This window comes from Oncorhynchus tshawytscha, linkage group LG21 (genome assembly GCF_018296145.1).
Source record: "Oncorhynchus tshawytscha isolate Ot180627B linkage group LG21, Otsh_v2.0, whole genome shotgun sequence".
Lineage (NCBI taxonomy): Eukaryota > Metazoa > Chordata > Actinopteri > Salmoniformes > Salmonidae > Oncorhynchus > Oncorhynchus tshawytscha.
The window spans coordinates 4,997,302-5,011,999 of NC_056449.1; the positions used below are offsets into that span (position 1 = coordinate 4,997,302).

A 14,698-nucleotide genomic window follows, 5' to 3' on the forward strand; every position below is an offset into this window, starting at 1 on the left:
GGGGCCAGAATCCTGTAAACTGGCCAGTAAACAAATACGTACCATTGATCTGCCTGCTTTAGGGTGACACACATTTATACACACTTTACTGAAAACACTGCACTGAAAACAACTACCATGGATGCCTCCTGACCCTACAGGACTGCACAGTATGGAATGGGTAGGTAGGTGTAGGTACCCCATTCATAGATGCTAACTGCTTTAGAGCTTACTGATGATAGTATCTTCTGACTGGAAGAGTTTTGTTAAGAGCACCGACGCTTGCTTCTAAATATGAAAACGCATAGCTGGAGGTACGATTTTGGAAACATAAGGAAAAGTACGTGTGTATTTTGCATTTGTGAAGTTTTGATTGTTTAACGTGATATAAAAGTAGAGGGATTTATGTTTCTCGAACCATACCGCAATTGAGAATGAATTCACATTCAGATGTAGTATTTGGCTGTTTTGGCTTTCAGAGACAATTTGCCTTTAAACTGAACGTGTAAGGTCCTTGGATAAGGAGTAACGTTAGGCTCCTTTCATCTATTAATGGGGCTAGGGTGCAGGTAATTGGGTAGGGAAAGAATAAAAAATTTAAAAAAATAAAAGATGGTTCTGCAATAAAAATCCAATAAATTCAATAATGTTGAAAATCTGGATGTGTGAAGACAAACTATTGTTAGATAGGGAATTATTTAAGAAAAGTGAAAGGGTAGCTAATGAGTCTGAGAAAAAGTAAATTGTGGTGACAGAGAGCAACCTTTGGTTAAATCTAGTCCATATATAGTAATGGTTGCTATCTGCCAATGATGGGCCATGTACACACAAACAGAAGCAGGAAGAGAGTTTAAGACAGTGATGTGTGAATATTAAGGAAGTAGTCATTTTGTTTGGTTTCTTGTTCCTTGACACACACACATATATTTGTGCATAGATCCACAGTCATATACCCAGACTCAAACCCTCACATGGCTCCTCATCTCTCCGTTTTCATCCCCCTCATCATAATTTTTTCCAGACTATCAGGTAATGGAAACATGTTTCTATGAAGTCTCATGGTTCCTTTCAGTTTGCTTACTTGAAGTCAGAGACATGTAGTTCAGACATTATTTGCATAGGGCTTTAGCATGTATTTCACTGAGCAGCTCTATGTTTTAGAATGATGTATAGTCTGTAACATGTTCAGTTGTCGTTCATGGTGAATTGTCACTGTCGAAAAAAGTTTATGTACTGAGAAAAACACATTTCTTTATTGAGATAAAATTGAAATAACTTTTGTTTCGTCTCTCAAAGAAAAACATTCTTATTGAATAAATATATTATACATACATATTTATATATACATACATATATATTACATGTTATGGTGTCCTTTTTGTGAGGGACATATATTTAGGCTGTTGTCTACAGATGCTGGTCATTTGTGGTCTGTGCCTGTGCAGACAGGAGGCTCCATCACCACCCCATGTCTCTATCATCAACATTTCAAAAGTTTGGGACTGTATGTAAGGTTCTATCTACAAAAACATGATGCTCTGAACACTCAATGGTTTGAATGGTGGCAGCAATTTTTTGCTTCTGTTCTTTTGAACTTAAATTGAATTTGGGTTATTTGGAGTACTGAACATTAAACAGAACAGGGCTATGTCAATAACTCAATTTTGACAAAATTGCAGATAGAACCATATAGTCCCAAATTCTCAATTTCTTAAACTCTGAGAAATTCTGGTTTAAAGTACATTACTTGTATTATTTATTTTCTATAGTAACTGCCCATCCTAGATGTGAAAGAATATTGTTCCATCTTCCCACTCCTGAAAAACAGTTTGATATCTGAAGTTTCTCCAAATCTAACTGAAGTCGTTTTTCTAAGTGTCACCCTGAAAATAATAGACCTATATTTCATGCTTTACTTCCTCACATAGACACCAGTCTGTGAAAAACAATAATTTGTTTCCTCTACAGTAATGTCAATGCCATCCACCGAAGACTCGTACTTAACATCAGCGTACAGCATGTATAGATCTGAAGACGTCAGTAGGTGAGTGTGCATAAACAATCAGACATTGTGTCCATGTTTTAATATGGGATTAATAATAGGGTCGTTTCATTTCAACATGCCATGACACCCACCATCTCAGATTGTTCTGCAATTGTTTCTGTAGTCAGAAACAGATAACATTAGCATTCCTACAACATTATTTTGATTCAATATTATTTGATCTCTGAGAAATTAAGCTCATTTGATTGCACCCAAATCGACCATTTGAAATTTACAGGATGTATATAATATTCAATAAATATAGTACCTAACATCTGATTTGGACCAAAACAATGAGTAAAGGCATGAGGATTTGAAAGAAATGGTCAAAAACCACCCACATGCCGTGCAAATCCCAACCCAACACCGGGTATACAGTATCAGCTCTCTATGTTTGACACCACAGGAGGTTGGTGGCACCTTAATTGTGTTGTGCACTTGAGTGAGGACCCAAAAGCAGTTTAACAAAAACAGAGTCCTTTAATGTAAAAACACAGGGAAGACATAGATCCTCTTCAGATGTAGAAAATGGCAAAATAGACAACCCTCAGAGAGGGCGACAAATGAAACAGAAAGTCCTTCTGATATTTACAAAAGAGTCCCCTTCTTAGCAGCAGAGGAGAATAGCTGGGTTGCGGCGACAGACTGCTGGTCTCTCTGGGTAGGCGCGGGTCGTAGCGGACAGAGGTACCTGATAACACGTAGCATCAGAAGAACAGGCAGATTCCGACAGGATGGGACAAGGGTGAAGCAAACAAGACGATAGTTTGGTTCTGGCATGAGAAACTCAAACGAGAATCTGACAAAGAAAGAAGCAGGAACAGAGAGAGAAATAGAGACCTAATCAGAGGGAAAAAGGGAACAGGTGGGAAAAGAGTGAACGAGGTAGTTAGAGAAGATGAGGAACAGCTGGGGGAAGGAGAGGAAGAGAAGTTAAGGTAACCTAATACGACCAGCAGAGGGAAACGGAGTGAAGAGAAAGAACAGGAACAAGACATAATATGACAATACATGACAAATTGTGGAGGACAGGCTCGTGGTAATGACTGAAGCGGAATAAGTAGAACGGTATCAAACACATGGTTTATATGTGTTTGATGCCATTGCATTAGCGTCGTTCTGGACATTATTATGAGCTGTCCTCCCCTCAGCAGCCTCCTGTGTTTGGAGCAGTATGGAATTGCAGTTTCTTCATCCTATGTAATGTATTTTCAGCGAATTTGGTTATGCTTTGTTTAACCATGTTCAGAGAAATTAGTAGTTGAAGTTGTTAGTGTTACGGTTTTCTAGTGGTGATGAAGGAGAGTCGGACCAAACTGCAGCGTATCGATTTCGATCCATGTTTAATACAACAAAGAAACACGAACTTACAAAAAACAATAAACTAAACCGAAACAGCCTATCTGGTGCAAACTAACAGAGAGTACACATAGGACACTAAGGACAATCACCCACGACAAACTCAAAGAATATGGCTGCCTAAATATGGTTCCCAATCAGAGACAACGATAAGCACCTGCCTCTGATTGAGAACCATTCCAGACAGCCATAGACTTTGCTAGATAACCCACTAAGCTACAATCCCAATACCACCACCAAAACCCCAAGACAAACACACCACAATTACAAAAACCCCATGCCACACCCTGGCCTGACCAAATACATAAAGATAAACACAAAATACTTTGACCAGGGCGTGACAGTTAGGTTTATGTCCCATCCTACGTCCTGATATTACCCGGTTCTGATGACTAGATGGTGCTGTCCCTGCTGCTATTGTAATATATTTTTTAAGAATACCACCTCTCGATGTTAAAGAGATAGTTCACCCAAATTACAGAATTACATTTGGTTTCCTTACCCTGTAAGGAGTCTATGGACAAGGTATGACAGCAACCCATGCTGTGTTTTAATTTTTATTTTTTTTACCTGGCCACGGTTTGAAATGCTATCTATATGGTACCTATATTATTATTTGTACCTGTATTAGCATTTCTGCGCTTCATATCCAAATCTTCTATAAGTAACATCATTGAATGAATTACTCAATCCATTTTATTGATAATTGAAGATGATTTGAAAGTGTGTTCCCTATCCGCTTCAAACATTTTGTTGAAGTGGTGTTTGCTGAAGTGTCCTCAAAAAGCAATCTTATTCTTCTACAGATTACTCTACAGATTGGAGCGAACCGTCTTCTACCTGGTGAAAATTGTTAATGCAATGTTCTTCCTCCTGTGCACCATCATTGCTGTGTTTAATTTCAAGGTTAACAAAATTCGAGGTAAAATTCCGGTCTCTTTGGTGAGAACAGATGTGTGACCATACAATTGTGTTTTAAGTTCCATTATTCACCAGCGAGATGTTTTTTTTGTTTGTTGTTACAGCCAAACATTTATTTCAATCGGAATGTTTTATTCATTTGTTTTACTGGTGATTGAAGCTAAAACTACACTGTGTGCACAATTATTAGGCAAGTGAGTATTCTGATCTTATCATTATTGCTATTCACATTTTCCAACTCCAAACCATGTAAACTTGAATGCTTATTGGATTTAATCATTTCCAGGTGATATGTATTTGTGTGATGAGGGAGGGTGTGGTGAAAGTGAAAAACATGTGTATAATTATTAGGCAGCTTCATTACCTTAGGTAAAATGGGCCACAAAATGTATTTAATTAACTGACACTGAAAAGACAAAAATGGTAAAATGCCTTTCAGACGGATGAACACTCTTGAAATAGCTAAACTATTGAGGCGTGACCACCGGACAATCAAACGTTTTGTTGCGAATAGTCAACTGGGGCGCAAAAAACCCACGGAGAAGAAAAGGCGCAAATTAACTGCAAAGACTTGAAGATAATTAAACGTCAAGCTACCAGGAACCCATTATCCTCCAGCTACCAGGAACCCATTATCCTCCAGCTACCAGGAACCCATTATCCTCCAGTGCCACCATATTCCAGAACTGCAACCTACCTGGAAAGTCCAGAAGTACAAGGTGTCAAGTGTTCAGAGACATGGCCAAGGTCAAGAAGGCTGAAACACCATCACCACTGAATAAGATTCACAAGTTGAAGTGTCAAGATTGGGCCAAAAAAATACCTGAAGACAGATTTTTCAAAGGTTTTATGGACAGATTAAATGAGTGACTCTTGATGGACCTGATGGATGGGCCCGTGGCTGGATCAATAATGGACACAGGGCACCACTTTGAGTCAGGAGCCAGCAAGGTGGAGGAGGGGTACTGGTATGCGCTGGGATCATTAAGGATGAGGTAGTTGGACCTTTTTGGGTTGAAGATGGTCTGAAACTGAACTCCCAAACCTACTTCCAGTTTCTGGAAGATACTTTCTTCAAGTAGTGGTACAGGAAGAAGTCCTCAGCATTCAAGAAGGCCATGATCTTCATGCAGGACAATGCTCCATCACATGCATCCAATTACTCCACTGCTTGGCTAGCCAGCAAGGGCCTCAAAGACGCCCGAATAATGACTTGGCCCTCTTCCTCACCTGGCTTAAATCCTATTGAGAACTTGTGGGCCCTTCTCAAAGGTGAGATTTACAGTGAGGGAAGACAATCCACCTCTTTGAACAGCATTTGAGAGGCTGTGGTTGAAAAGAAGGGTTGCTATATTGATAACTGAATATTTACTGAATAAAGTCCAAAATGTTTATTTAATTGTCATTTTGCGTTACTTATTTGTTACACTTACTCTAAAAATTGAGAATAAACAAGTGAGTTGGGAGAAATTACTTTTGTAATTTAGTTGCCTAATAATTGTGCACACATATATTCCCCTGAGAAAGACAAAACTCACTTTTCCTTTGTTAAACATTCAGATTTGAGGTTCAGTAACATTTTGGATTGACGGAGAGCATTGTGTTTGTGTTATGACTTGAGTGAGGACCCAAAAGCGGTTTAACAAAAACAGAGTCCTTTAATGTAAAAACACAGGGAAGACATAGATCCTCTTCAGATGTAGAAAATGGCAAAATAGACAACCCTCAGAGAGGGCGACAAATGAAACAGAAAGTCCTTCTGATATTTACAAAAGAGTCCCCTTCTTAGCAGCAGAGGAGAATAGCTGGGTTGCGGCGACAGACTGCTGGTCTCTCTGGGTAGGCGCGGGTCGTAGCGGACAGAGGTACCTGATAACACGTAGCATCAGAAGAACAGGCAGATTCCGACAGGATGGGACAAGGGTGAAGCAAACAAGACGATAGTTTGGTTCTGGCATGAGAAACTCAAACGAGAATCTGACAAAGAAAGAAGCAGGAACAGAGAGAGAAATAGAGACCTAATCAGAGGGAAAAAGGGAACAGGTGGGAAAAGAGTGAACGAGGTAGTTAGAGGAGATGAGGAACAGCTGGGGGAAGGAGAGGAAGAGAAGGTAACCTAATACGACCAGCAGAGGGAAACGGAGTGAAGAGAAAGAACAGGAACAAGACATAATATGACAATACATGACAGTTTGTTCAACAATCCTAAGGAATACAATTTGCCTAATAATTGTTGCCTAATAATTGTGCATGCAAGTGTATTTACCACAACCCCACAATCATTTCCTTCCTCTTCCTCCATAGGCTACCAAATATCTCTAGGTTCATACATGATTAGCCTTTCGAATATTTTATGAATTGTATTGATGCAGTATACAAAAATATAAAAAAATGTAAGTCTCTTTTTTCCCCTCCAAAGTATAAAGTTGCCACATGGTTTTATTCCTTGGTCTCCATAATATTACTGGTCCGCAGAAATATATGAACAAACTGATTTTCTGTTTCGTTTTGCTCTTTTGTCACTGATTTAATTCAATAACCAGTGTTGAATTGTTTTGAATGACTAATTACCACTGTTAACCTACATAAATGGAACACATGCATGTTTAGCTAATAAAACGTTTTAAAGACACTTTAGGCTACTTATTGTTGGCTATGAACATTTTGCAAATGTCTTGTTCTTGCTGATGGTTGAATACTGCTACTCTACCACCAGCATGATGTCATTGTGCGGTCCTATATATGACATGTGGAATTCACAAATAGATCATGTTACATATAGTACATTGTATTCAAATTGTGCTTTAGTACTGTATATTCCTCATACATATCTTATGGTACATTGTGATTTTTCAGACTTGTATTTACCTTGACGATAGTTGCTGTATTGTTGTGAATGAAATGCTGTAACAAGAGTAAAGAACGAGTACATATTGACCTGTTTTCCCTACGGAATGTTTGCACAATCGATGACACTGTGGCCCTGTTTACATTAGGCTGTACTCTTTGACCTGCCACTGGTTTATGACATGGTCCACAATTGTGGCTCTGATTTCATCAGGGACTCTTATTCTTTGCCTTCTACCTCTTCCTTTATTATGTCTTCACCTGACACCACCAACACACATTCTTACACATCTTCTTATTTCTCCTCCACCAGCATGTAGCTGCTCTTCAGGGTTGTGATGTTCCTCCATGTTCACAAATGGTAGTGATTGTGCTGTGGGCAAGCTCCGTATATATGCTTCCAAACTTGATTGGTAAGATTGGTAAGATTGTGATTCTTATTTCATTACGTCGTCACCTGGCAGGGTAATTTGCCAGTTTAGCAGACAATCACTAACATTCCATGTCATAGATGTTTATAGAATATACATGTACGCATGTCTGACAGATTTTGATAATTGAATGGGTCACTTTGCATGCGATGGCTCACACGATGAAAGGATGTTTAGAAGCTGTGAAGAGTATGACAATTTCACTGAGAATCAACTCAGCCGTTTTGATCAGCAAGCCATGTGCATGCAGTTATTGTGCAAATTGTAGACAATTGTATTTACTCTTTTGCACATGTGTCAAAACACGTGCAATTTGCTTAAATGAATAAGAAATTCAAATCTGGTGTGAACAAGAAACTAAATTGCTCAGAGATTTGAACTTATTGTTTTGAGAGAAAAAAAATATTATCTTTCGAAAATTGAGCCGAAGCGATTGAGAAAAACTGTAATATGGCTGCTACAGCAACAACATCTGTGAGTATGCATGTGTGTCCATTTTAAAGTGAGAAATGAGAGGCTGAAACCTTGTGTGGTGTTACATTCGCCTGCATGGCTGTCTAGTGCTGCCTTCTGTGGTTGTCACTCTCACTGTCGTTTACAGGCCCTGTCTAACTGGGGAGGACAGGAGAGAGATGAGAGGGGTAGAGTTCACAGGATGTTACAGCAAAAACTCTTGTGTGTGTGTGTATGTGTGTGTGTTTGTGTGTTTGCGTAGCTCCGTTTGAACTAGTTAGGAAAGGGGAGAAATGATAGTGACAGAGGACGCAGTATATAACAGCTGAAACTGTGTTGTGTTACCTTTCGCCTGCATGGCTGTCCAGTGACGCTGCCTGTGTCAGTCAGTCTCAACATTGTTCATCGGCTCGGTCTTATCTGGGGAGGAGAGGAAAGAGATGAGAGACCAGAGTTCACAGGATGTAACAGCAGAAACTGTGTGTGTGTGTGTGTTGTATGAGGAACAGTGACAAAGAAAATAACAAGAAACAGTTAAGTCATTAACAGAATGGTACTTCCTATCATAAATCCAACTCAATGAAAGGGGTCGTACTTGGAACAGAAACCGACTTAATCGTTGTTAAACATCGTTATTAAGCCCATATATGCGGTATTACTAATAGGCTGTCAACTCAGTCACATGGGTAATGAATAGCCTACTATTAAAAATGTTACAAAAAAACACTGAAGACATAACTTCCTTTTATTAAATATCTTTACTCTCTATGCTGAAATTTTAAAAAGCGCGTCTCATTGGTCTGAACCATGCAAATGGCCTCATTGAAGTGACAAAAATGGAGGATAATAATGGCGCCGGAGGGGATGGCTGCCGTTTTACAGGCTCCTAACAAACTGTGCTATTTTGTGTGATTTTTCGCATTGTTTGTAACTTATTTTGTACATAATGTTGCTGCACCGTCTCTTATGACCAAAAAGAGCTTCTGGATATCAGAACAGCAATTACTCACCTCGAACCGGACAAAGATTTTTTCTTTAAGGATATAGGATATACTGCTTCTCTGAGACCAGGCCCAAATCGCTGTCATTCACGCAAAGAAAAGATGGAAAAACACGGGCGGAGATCGGGGAGCCTTGTGAGAATTCGTTGGCGAGTGGTTAACCCGCCCCTACCATCCATTCTATTGGCCAACGTGCAATCACTGTAGAATAAACTGGGTGATCTCCGGTTGAGACTATCCTACCAATGGGACATTAAAAACTGTGATATCATATGTTTCACCGAGTCGTGGCTGAACAACGACACAGATAATATAAAGAATTGCTCGCCTGAGGCAGAGTACCTCATGATAAGCTGTAGACCACACTATCTACCAAGAGAGTTTACATCTATAGCCCTCTATTTACCACCACAAACGGATGCCTGCACTAAGACCGCACTCAACAAGCAGTATTATGCCATAAGCAAACAAGAAAAGGCTCATCCAGTAGCGGTTCTCCTAGTGCCCAGGGACTTTAATGCAGGCAAACTCAAATCCGTCTGACCTCATTTCTACCAACATGTCACATGTGCAACTAGAGGAAAAAAATAGAGACCACCTTTACTCCACACACAGAGACGCATACAAAGCTCTCCCTCGCCCTCCATTTGGCAAATCTGGCCATAATTCTATCGTCCTGATTCCTGCTTACAAGCAGTAACTAAAGCAGAAAGTACCAGTTACTCGCCCAATAGGGAAATAATCAGATGACGCAGATGCTACGCTACAGGACTGTTTTAATGGGATTCAACCAATGGCATTGAGGAGTATATATATATATATATATATACCACTTCAGTCACCAGCTTCATCAATAAGTGCATCAACGACGTCGTCCCCACAGTGACCATACATACATATCCCAAACAGAAACCATGGATTACATCTGTACTGAACTAAAGGCTAGAGATGCTGCTTTCAAAGACGCTTATCCAGATGCTTATAAGAAATCCTGCTATGCCCTCAGACAAACCATAAAACAGGCAAAGCGTCAATACAGGACTAGGATTGAATCCTACTACACCGGCTCTGATGCTCGTCAGATGTGGCGATGCTTGCAAACTATTACGGACTACAAAGGGAAACACAGCCGTGAGCTGCTCAGTGACTCGAGCCTACCAGACAAGCTAAATGCCTTTTATGCTTGCTTTGAGGCAGGCAACACTGAAGCCTGCATGAGAGCACCAGCTGTTCAGGAAGATGGTGTGATCACGCTCTCCATAGCCGATGTGAGCAAATCAAATCAAACTTTATTTGTCACATGCGCCGAATACAATAGGTGTAGACCTTAACGTGAAATGCTTACTTACAAGCCCTTAACTCTTTCTTGAACTGCATTGTTGGTTAAGAAAATATTTACCAAATAAACTAAAGTAAAAAATGTAATGAGTCAATTTGTGAGTGTACAGGTTAGTCAAGGTAATTTGTGCATGTAGGTAGGTGTAAAGTGACTATGCATAGATAATAAACAGTGAGTAGCAACAGTGTTAAAACAAATGGGGGGAGGGGGTCAATGTAAATAGTCCGGGTGGCCATTTTATTTTTTGTTCAGAAGTCATATGGCTTGTGGGTAGAAGCTCTTATAAGGAGCCTTTTGGTCTTAGACTTGGTGCTCCGGTACCACTTGCCGTGCGGTAGAAAAGAGAACAGTCTATGACTTGGGTGACTGGAGTCTTTGACAATTTTCTGGGCTTTCCTCACTGCCTAGTATATAGGTCCAGGATGGCAGGAAGCTTGCCCCAAGTGATGTACTGGGCCATGTGCTTTACAGCCAGATGCCGAGCAGTTGCCATACCAGGCGGTGATGCAACCAGTCTAGATGCTCTCGATGGTGCAGCTGTAGAACTTTGAGGATCTGGAGACCAATTCCAAATATTTTCAGTCTCCTGAGGGGGAAACGGTGTTCTCGTGCCCTCTTCACGGCAATCTCGATGTGTTTGGACCATGATAGTTTGTTGGTGATGTGGACACCAAGGAACTAGAAACTCTCGACCCGCTCCACTACAGCCCTGTCGATGTTAATGAGGGCCTGTTCGGCCCACCTTTTCCTGTAGTCCACGATCAGCTCCTTTGTCTTGCTGATAATGAAGGAGAGGTTGTTGTCCTGGCACCACACTGCCAGGTCTCTGACCTCCTCTCTATAGGCTGTCTCACTGTTGTCGGTAATCAGGCCTACCACTGTTGTGTCGTCAGAAAACTTAATGATGGTGTTGGAGTCGTGTTTGGCCACGCAGTCATGGGTGAACAGGGAGTAAAGGAGCGGACAAAGCACGCACTCCTGAGGGGCCCCAGTGTTGATGATCAGAGTGGCAGACGTGTTGTTGCCTACCCTTATCACCTAGGTGCGGCCCGTCAGGAAGTCCAGGATCCAGTTGCAGAGGGAGGTGTTTAGTCCCAGGGTCCTTAGATTAGTGATGAGCTTTGTGAGCATTATGGTGTGGAACTTTGAGCTGTAGTCAATGAACAGCATTCTCACATAGGTGTTCCTTTTGCAAAAAGGAAAGGGCAGTGTGGAGTGCGATTGAGTCATCTGTGGATGTTTTGGGGCGGTCTGCGAATTGGAGTGGGTCTAGGGTTTCCGAGATGATGGTGTTGGTATGAGCCATGACCAATCTTTCAAAGCCCCTCATGGCTACAGACGTGAGTGGTACGGGGCGGCAGTCATTTAGGCAGGTTACCTTCGCTTCCTTGGGCACATGGACTATGGTGGTCTGCTTGAAACATGTAGGTATTACAAACTCGGTCAGGGAGAGGTTGAAAATGTCAGTGAAGACACTTGCCAGTTGGTCCACGCATGCTTTGAGTACACATTCTGGTAATCCGTCTGGCACTGCGACTTTGTGAATGTTGACCTGTTTAAAGTTATTGCTCACATCGGCTAACGAGAGCGTTATCAGTCATCCGGAACAGCTGGTCCTCTCATGCATGCTTCAATGTTGCTTGCCTTGAAGCGAGCATAAAATGCATTAACCTGCCTTGGACACACGTTCCGCTAGCGGAACCCCCCCCCCCACAACATTCCACTGAAAAGGCAGTTCAATCGCATGCAGTATCACACCAGCTCTTTATCACTTGACTGTCATTCAGAAAATTATTTCCTGAATCAGCGATAATTTCCCCATGTAACTAAACAGCTATACATCAAATGCATATCGAACAACTATTATGCATAATTATTGAAGAACTCGGTTAATGACAATATCAATTTTTGTTTGATTCATATTGTTAAGTATATTTTTTATAGTATAGTATATAGTATATTTATTTTCTGTTAGAAGCATTCGATTTTGCAATCCATACATTATTTTGGATATGTGTGCCAATTAAAACTGTTTTGACAGCTTAACATAGGGGGATTAGTGTATATTTTTAATAAACCATGTTTGATTAATATATATCAAGTCTATTAAGACTTTTACCATTCTGATGCTTATGAGTTTTAGTATTATTTTATTGTCGTAATTGATTAAGTATATGGGTCTGTAATCTGCAGGGGACTCTTCAGATTTTCCTGGTTTAATATAACTGAAGTAACTGTTTGATACATGGAACTCAGAAGCACTGAACTGAGTGATGCGTTTTGTCATTTGAGTAAATAGGGGCGCTACTTTGTCCCATAATGTCATATATAATTGTATGCGAAAGCTGTCCATAGCCGGGACTTTTCTTCAAGTGAATGTTTTAACAATGTCTAATATTTATTTTGGTGTGCTTTCTATATTTAGTGATTCTTTTTTGCCTGTTGATAGTTGCTTCAGGGTTATTAAGTCTTAAGGCTGTAGGATCAGTCCAATGTAGTTTAATTTCGATTTATATCGATTTTCATAAAAGCTTTTAAAAATTGTTATTAATAGAGCTGTTTCTAATTAAATATCTTAAATTATAAATGATTTGGCATGTGTTCGTTTTGTGAGGCCTGAGAGGTGTTTCTGGTTTATTTGCCATTAAATAGCATACTTTATTTGAGTTTAACCTCTAGTTGTTGGATCTCTTCAAAAGTAAAATATCATATTCCTGCTTAAATTCATAAATGTTATATTTCTTCTTTACAGTGCCTTGAGAAAGTATTCGGCCCCCTTGAACTTTGCGACCTTTTGCCATTTAGGGTTCAACATTGATATCAAACTTCAGAAGAATCCTCATGAAGTTTAAGTTAATACTTTGTAGTGCCACCTTTGCTGCATGAAAGTCGCTTGGGGTAACATCGGGGCTGAGCAAAAGCTTTGAGGTTGGATGGAGAGCATTTGTGAACAGCAGTTTTCAGTTCTTTCCACAGATTCTCGATTGGATTCAGGTCTGGACTTTGACTTGGCCACATTTCAGGCTTCAAACATAAATATATAAAACTGTATTTTTTGTGAAGAATCAACAACAAGTGGGACACAATCATGAAGTGGAATGCCATTTATTGGATATTTCAAACTTTTTTAACAAATCAAAAACTGAAAAATTGGGCGTGCAAAATTATTCAGCCCCTTTACTTTCAGTGCAGCAAAATGATGAATCACAGGACCGGTTGTTAGTATACCGGCGACGTCGAACGCCAGAGGGGAGGAGCGGGAGTAGACATGACAAACCTACAAGTGTCCTGTAAATTATTTGTATAAATTAATATTTTCATAGTTATTGTATACATTACATATATAGATCGTGTGAACGTGTAGGCTGAGCAAACATTTAACACACTGAAGAGTTCAAATTGATTTGGGGGTCCACCACCCCAGCATTGATTATGTCATTATTAATTTGCTTACGTGCCATTGTACTTATGCTGACTGTATAGCTGAATATCGAGGCCTCTCTGTGTCTAGCTCTCTGCCAAAACCCGCAGCCCCGCGTCTGTGAGAAAATGTGAGAAAAGGGACTGAGGGTGATAAGCGAGACACTTGTATCTCCGAAACAAGGGCAGATTTGCATACCGTTGAGACAGGTTCTCAGAAACGTTGTGTTTTGAATAACTTGTTCTTTTAGCTGCACAAGCAGGTTTTGACGTAGGAGATGTGGGTGTGGGGGTGTGGGGTATATAAGATCCTGTCTTTCTTTTGTTCGGGGCAGAACTCAGGAGAGAAATCAGTTGTATGTCTGATGTTTGATCTTTGACTTCTGTCTACAGCTGTATTTTGATTAAAATTGTTATGATTTATAAGTGCACATTTTGAGTGTTCCTTATTTGTTAAGTAAATAACAGAGCCCAGAAAAGTGGAACCAACAACACAATAAACATAAAACAAGCATTTCTTTGTATTTTGAGGTGCTTTGCCTTTTTAGAGCTTTTAAGCTCCAAAGAAGTCTATGGGTTATGTCACTGTAAATACATTGGAGAAACAATGACTCGATATCCTCAACTAATTTGGGCAGCCCTCTTATTTATTTAACAGAAGGTTTGCAAGTCACAAAAAAATACATTGTAGTATAGATAAACACTTCCTTCCCTCTCTCCCAAGCCAAGCGTGTCCATCTCCCGCTGCCAGTTTCCCTCCCCCTTCACCCCCTCCCCTCCCAAGCTAAGCTTGTCCCAACCACCCGTTCTTGCCCACCGTTTTCCACCCAAGCCAAGCTTGTCTCAACCTCCCATATTTTCCTACCCTCCCTTCCTCTCCACTCTCATTCATTCACATATGCAA

The 14,698-nt window shown here is 40.3% G+C and overlaps 1 long non-coding RNA gene across 1 annotated transcript; it reads left to right on the top strand.

Moving 5' to 3' along the window:
• Positions 1–813: 813 nt before the first annotated feature.
• Positions 814–5,997, top strand: LOC112220750. The gene is made up of 3 exons (XR_002948916.2): positions 814–1,008; positions 1,948–2,023; positions 4,189–5,997. It is a non-coding gene; the product is annotated as an uncharacterized LOC112220750 (long non-coding RNA).
• The last annotated feature ends 8,701 nt before the right edge of the window (positions 5,998–14,698 follow it).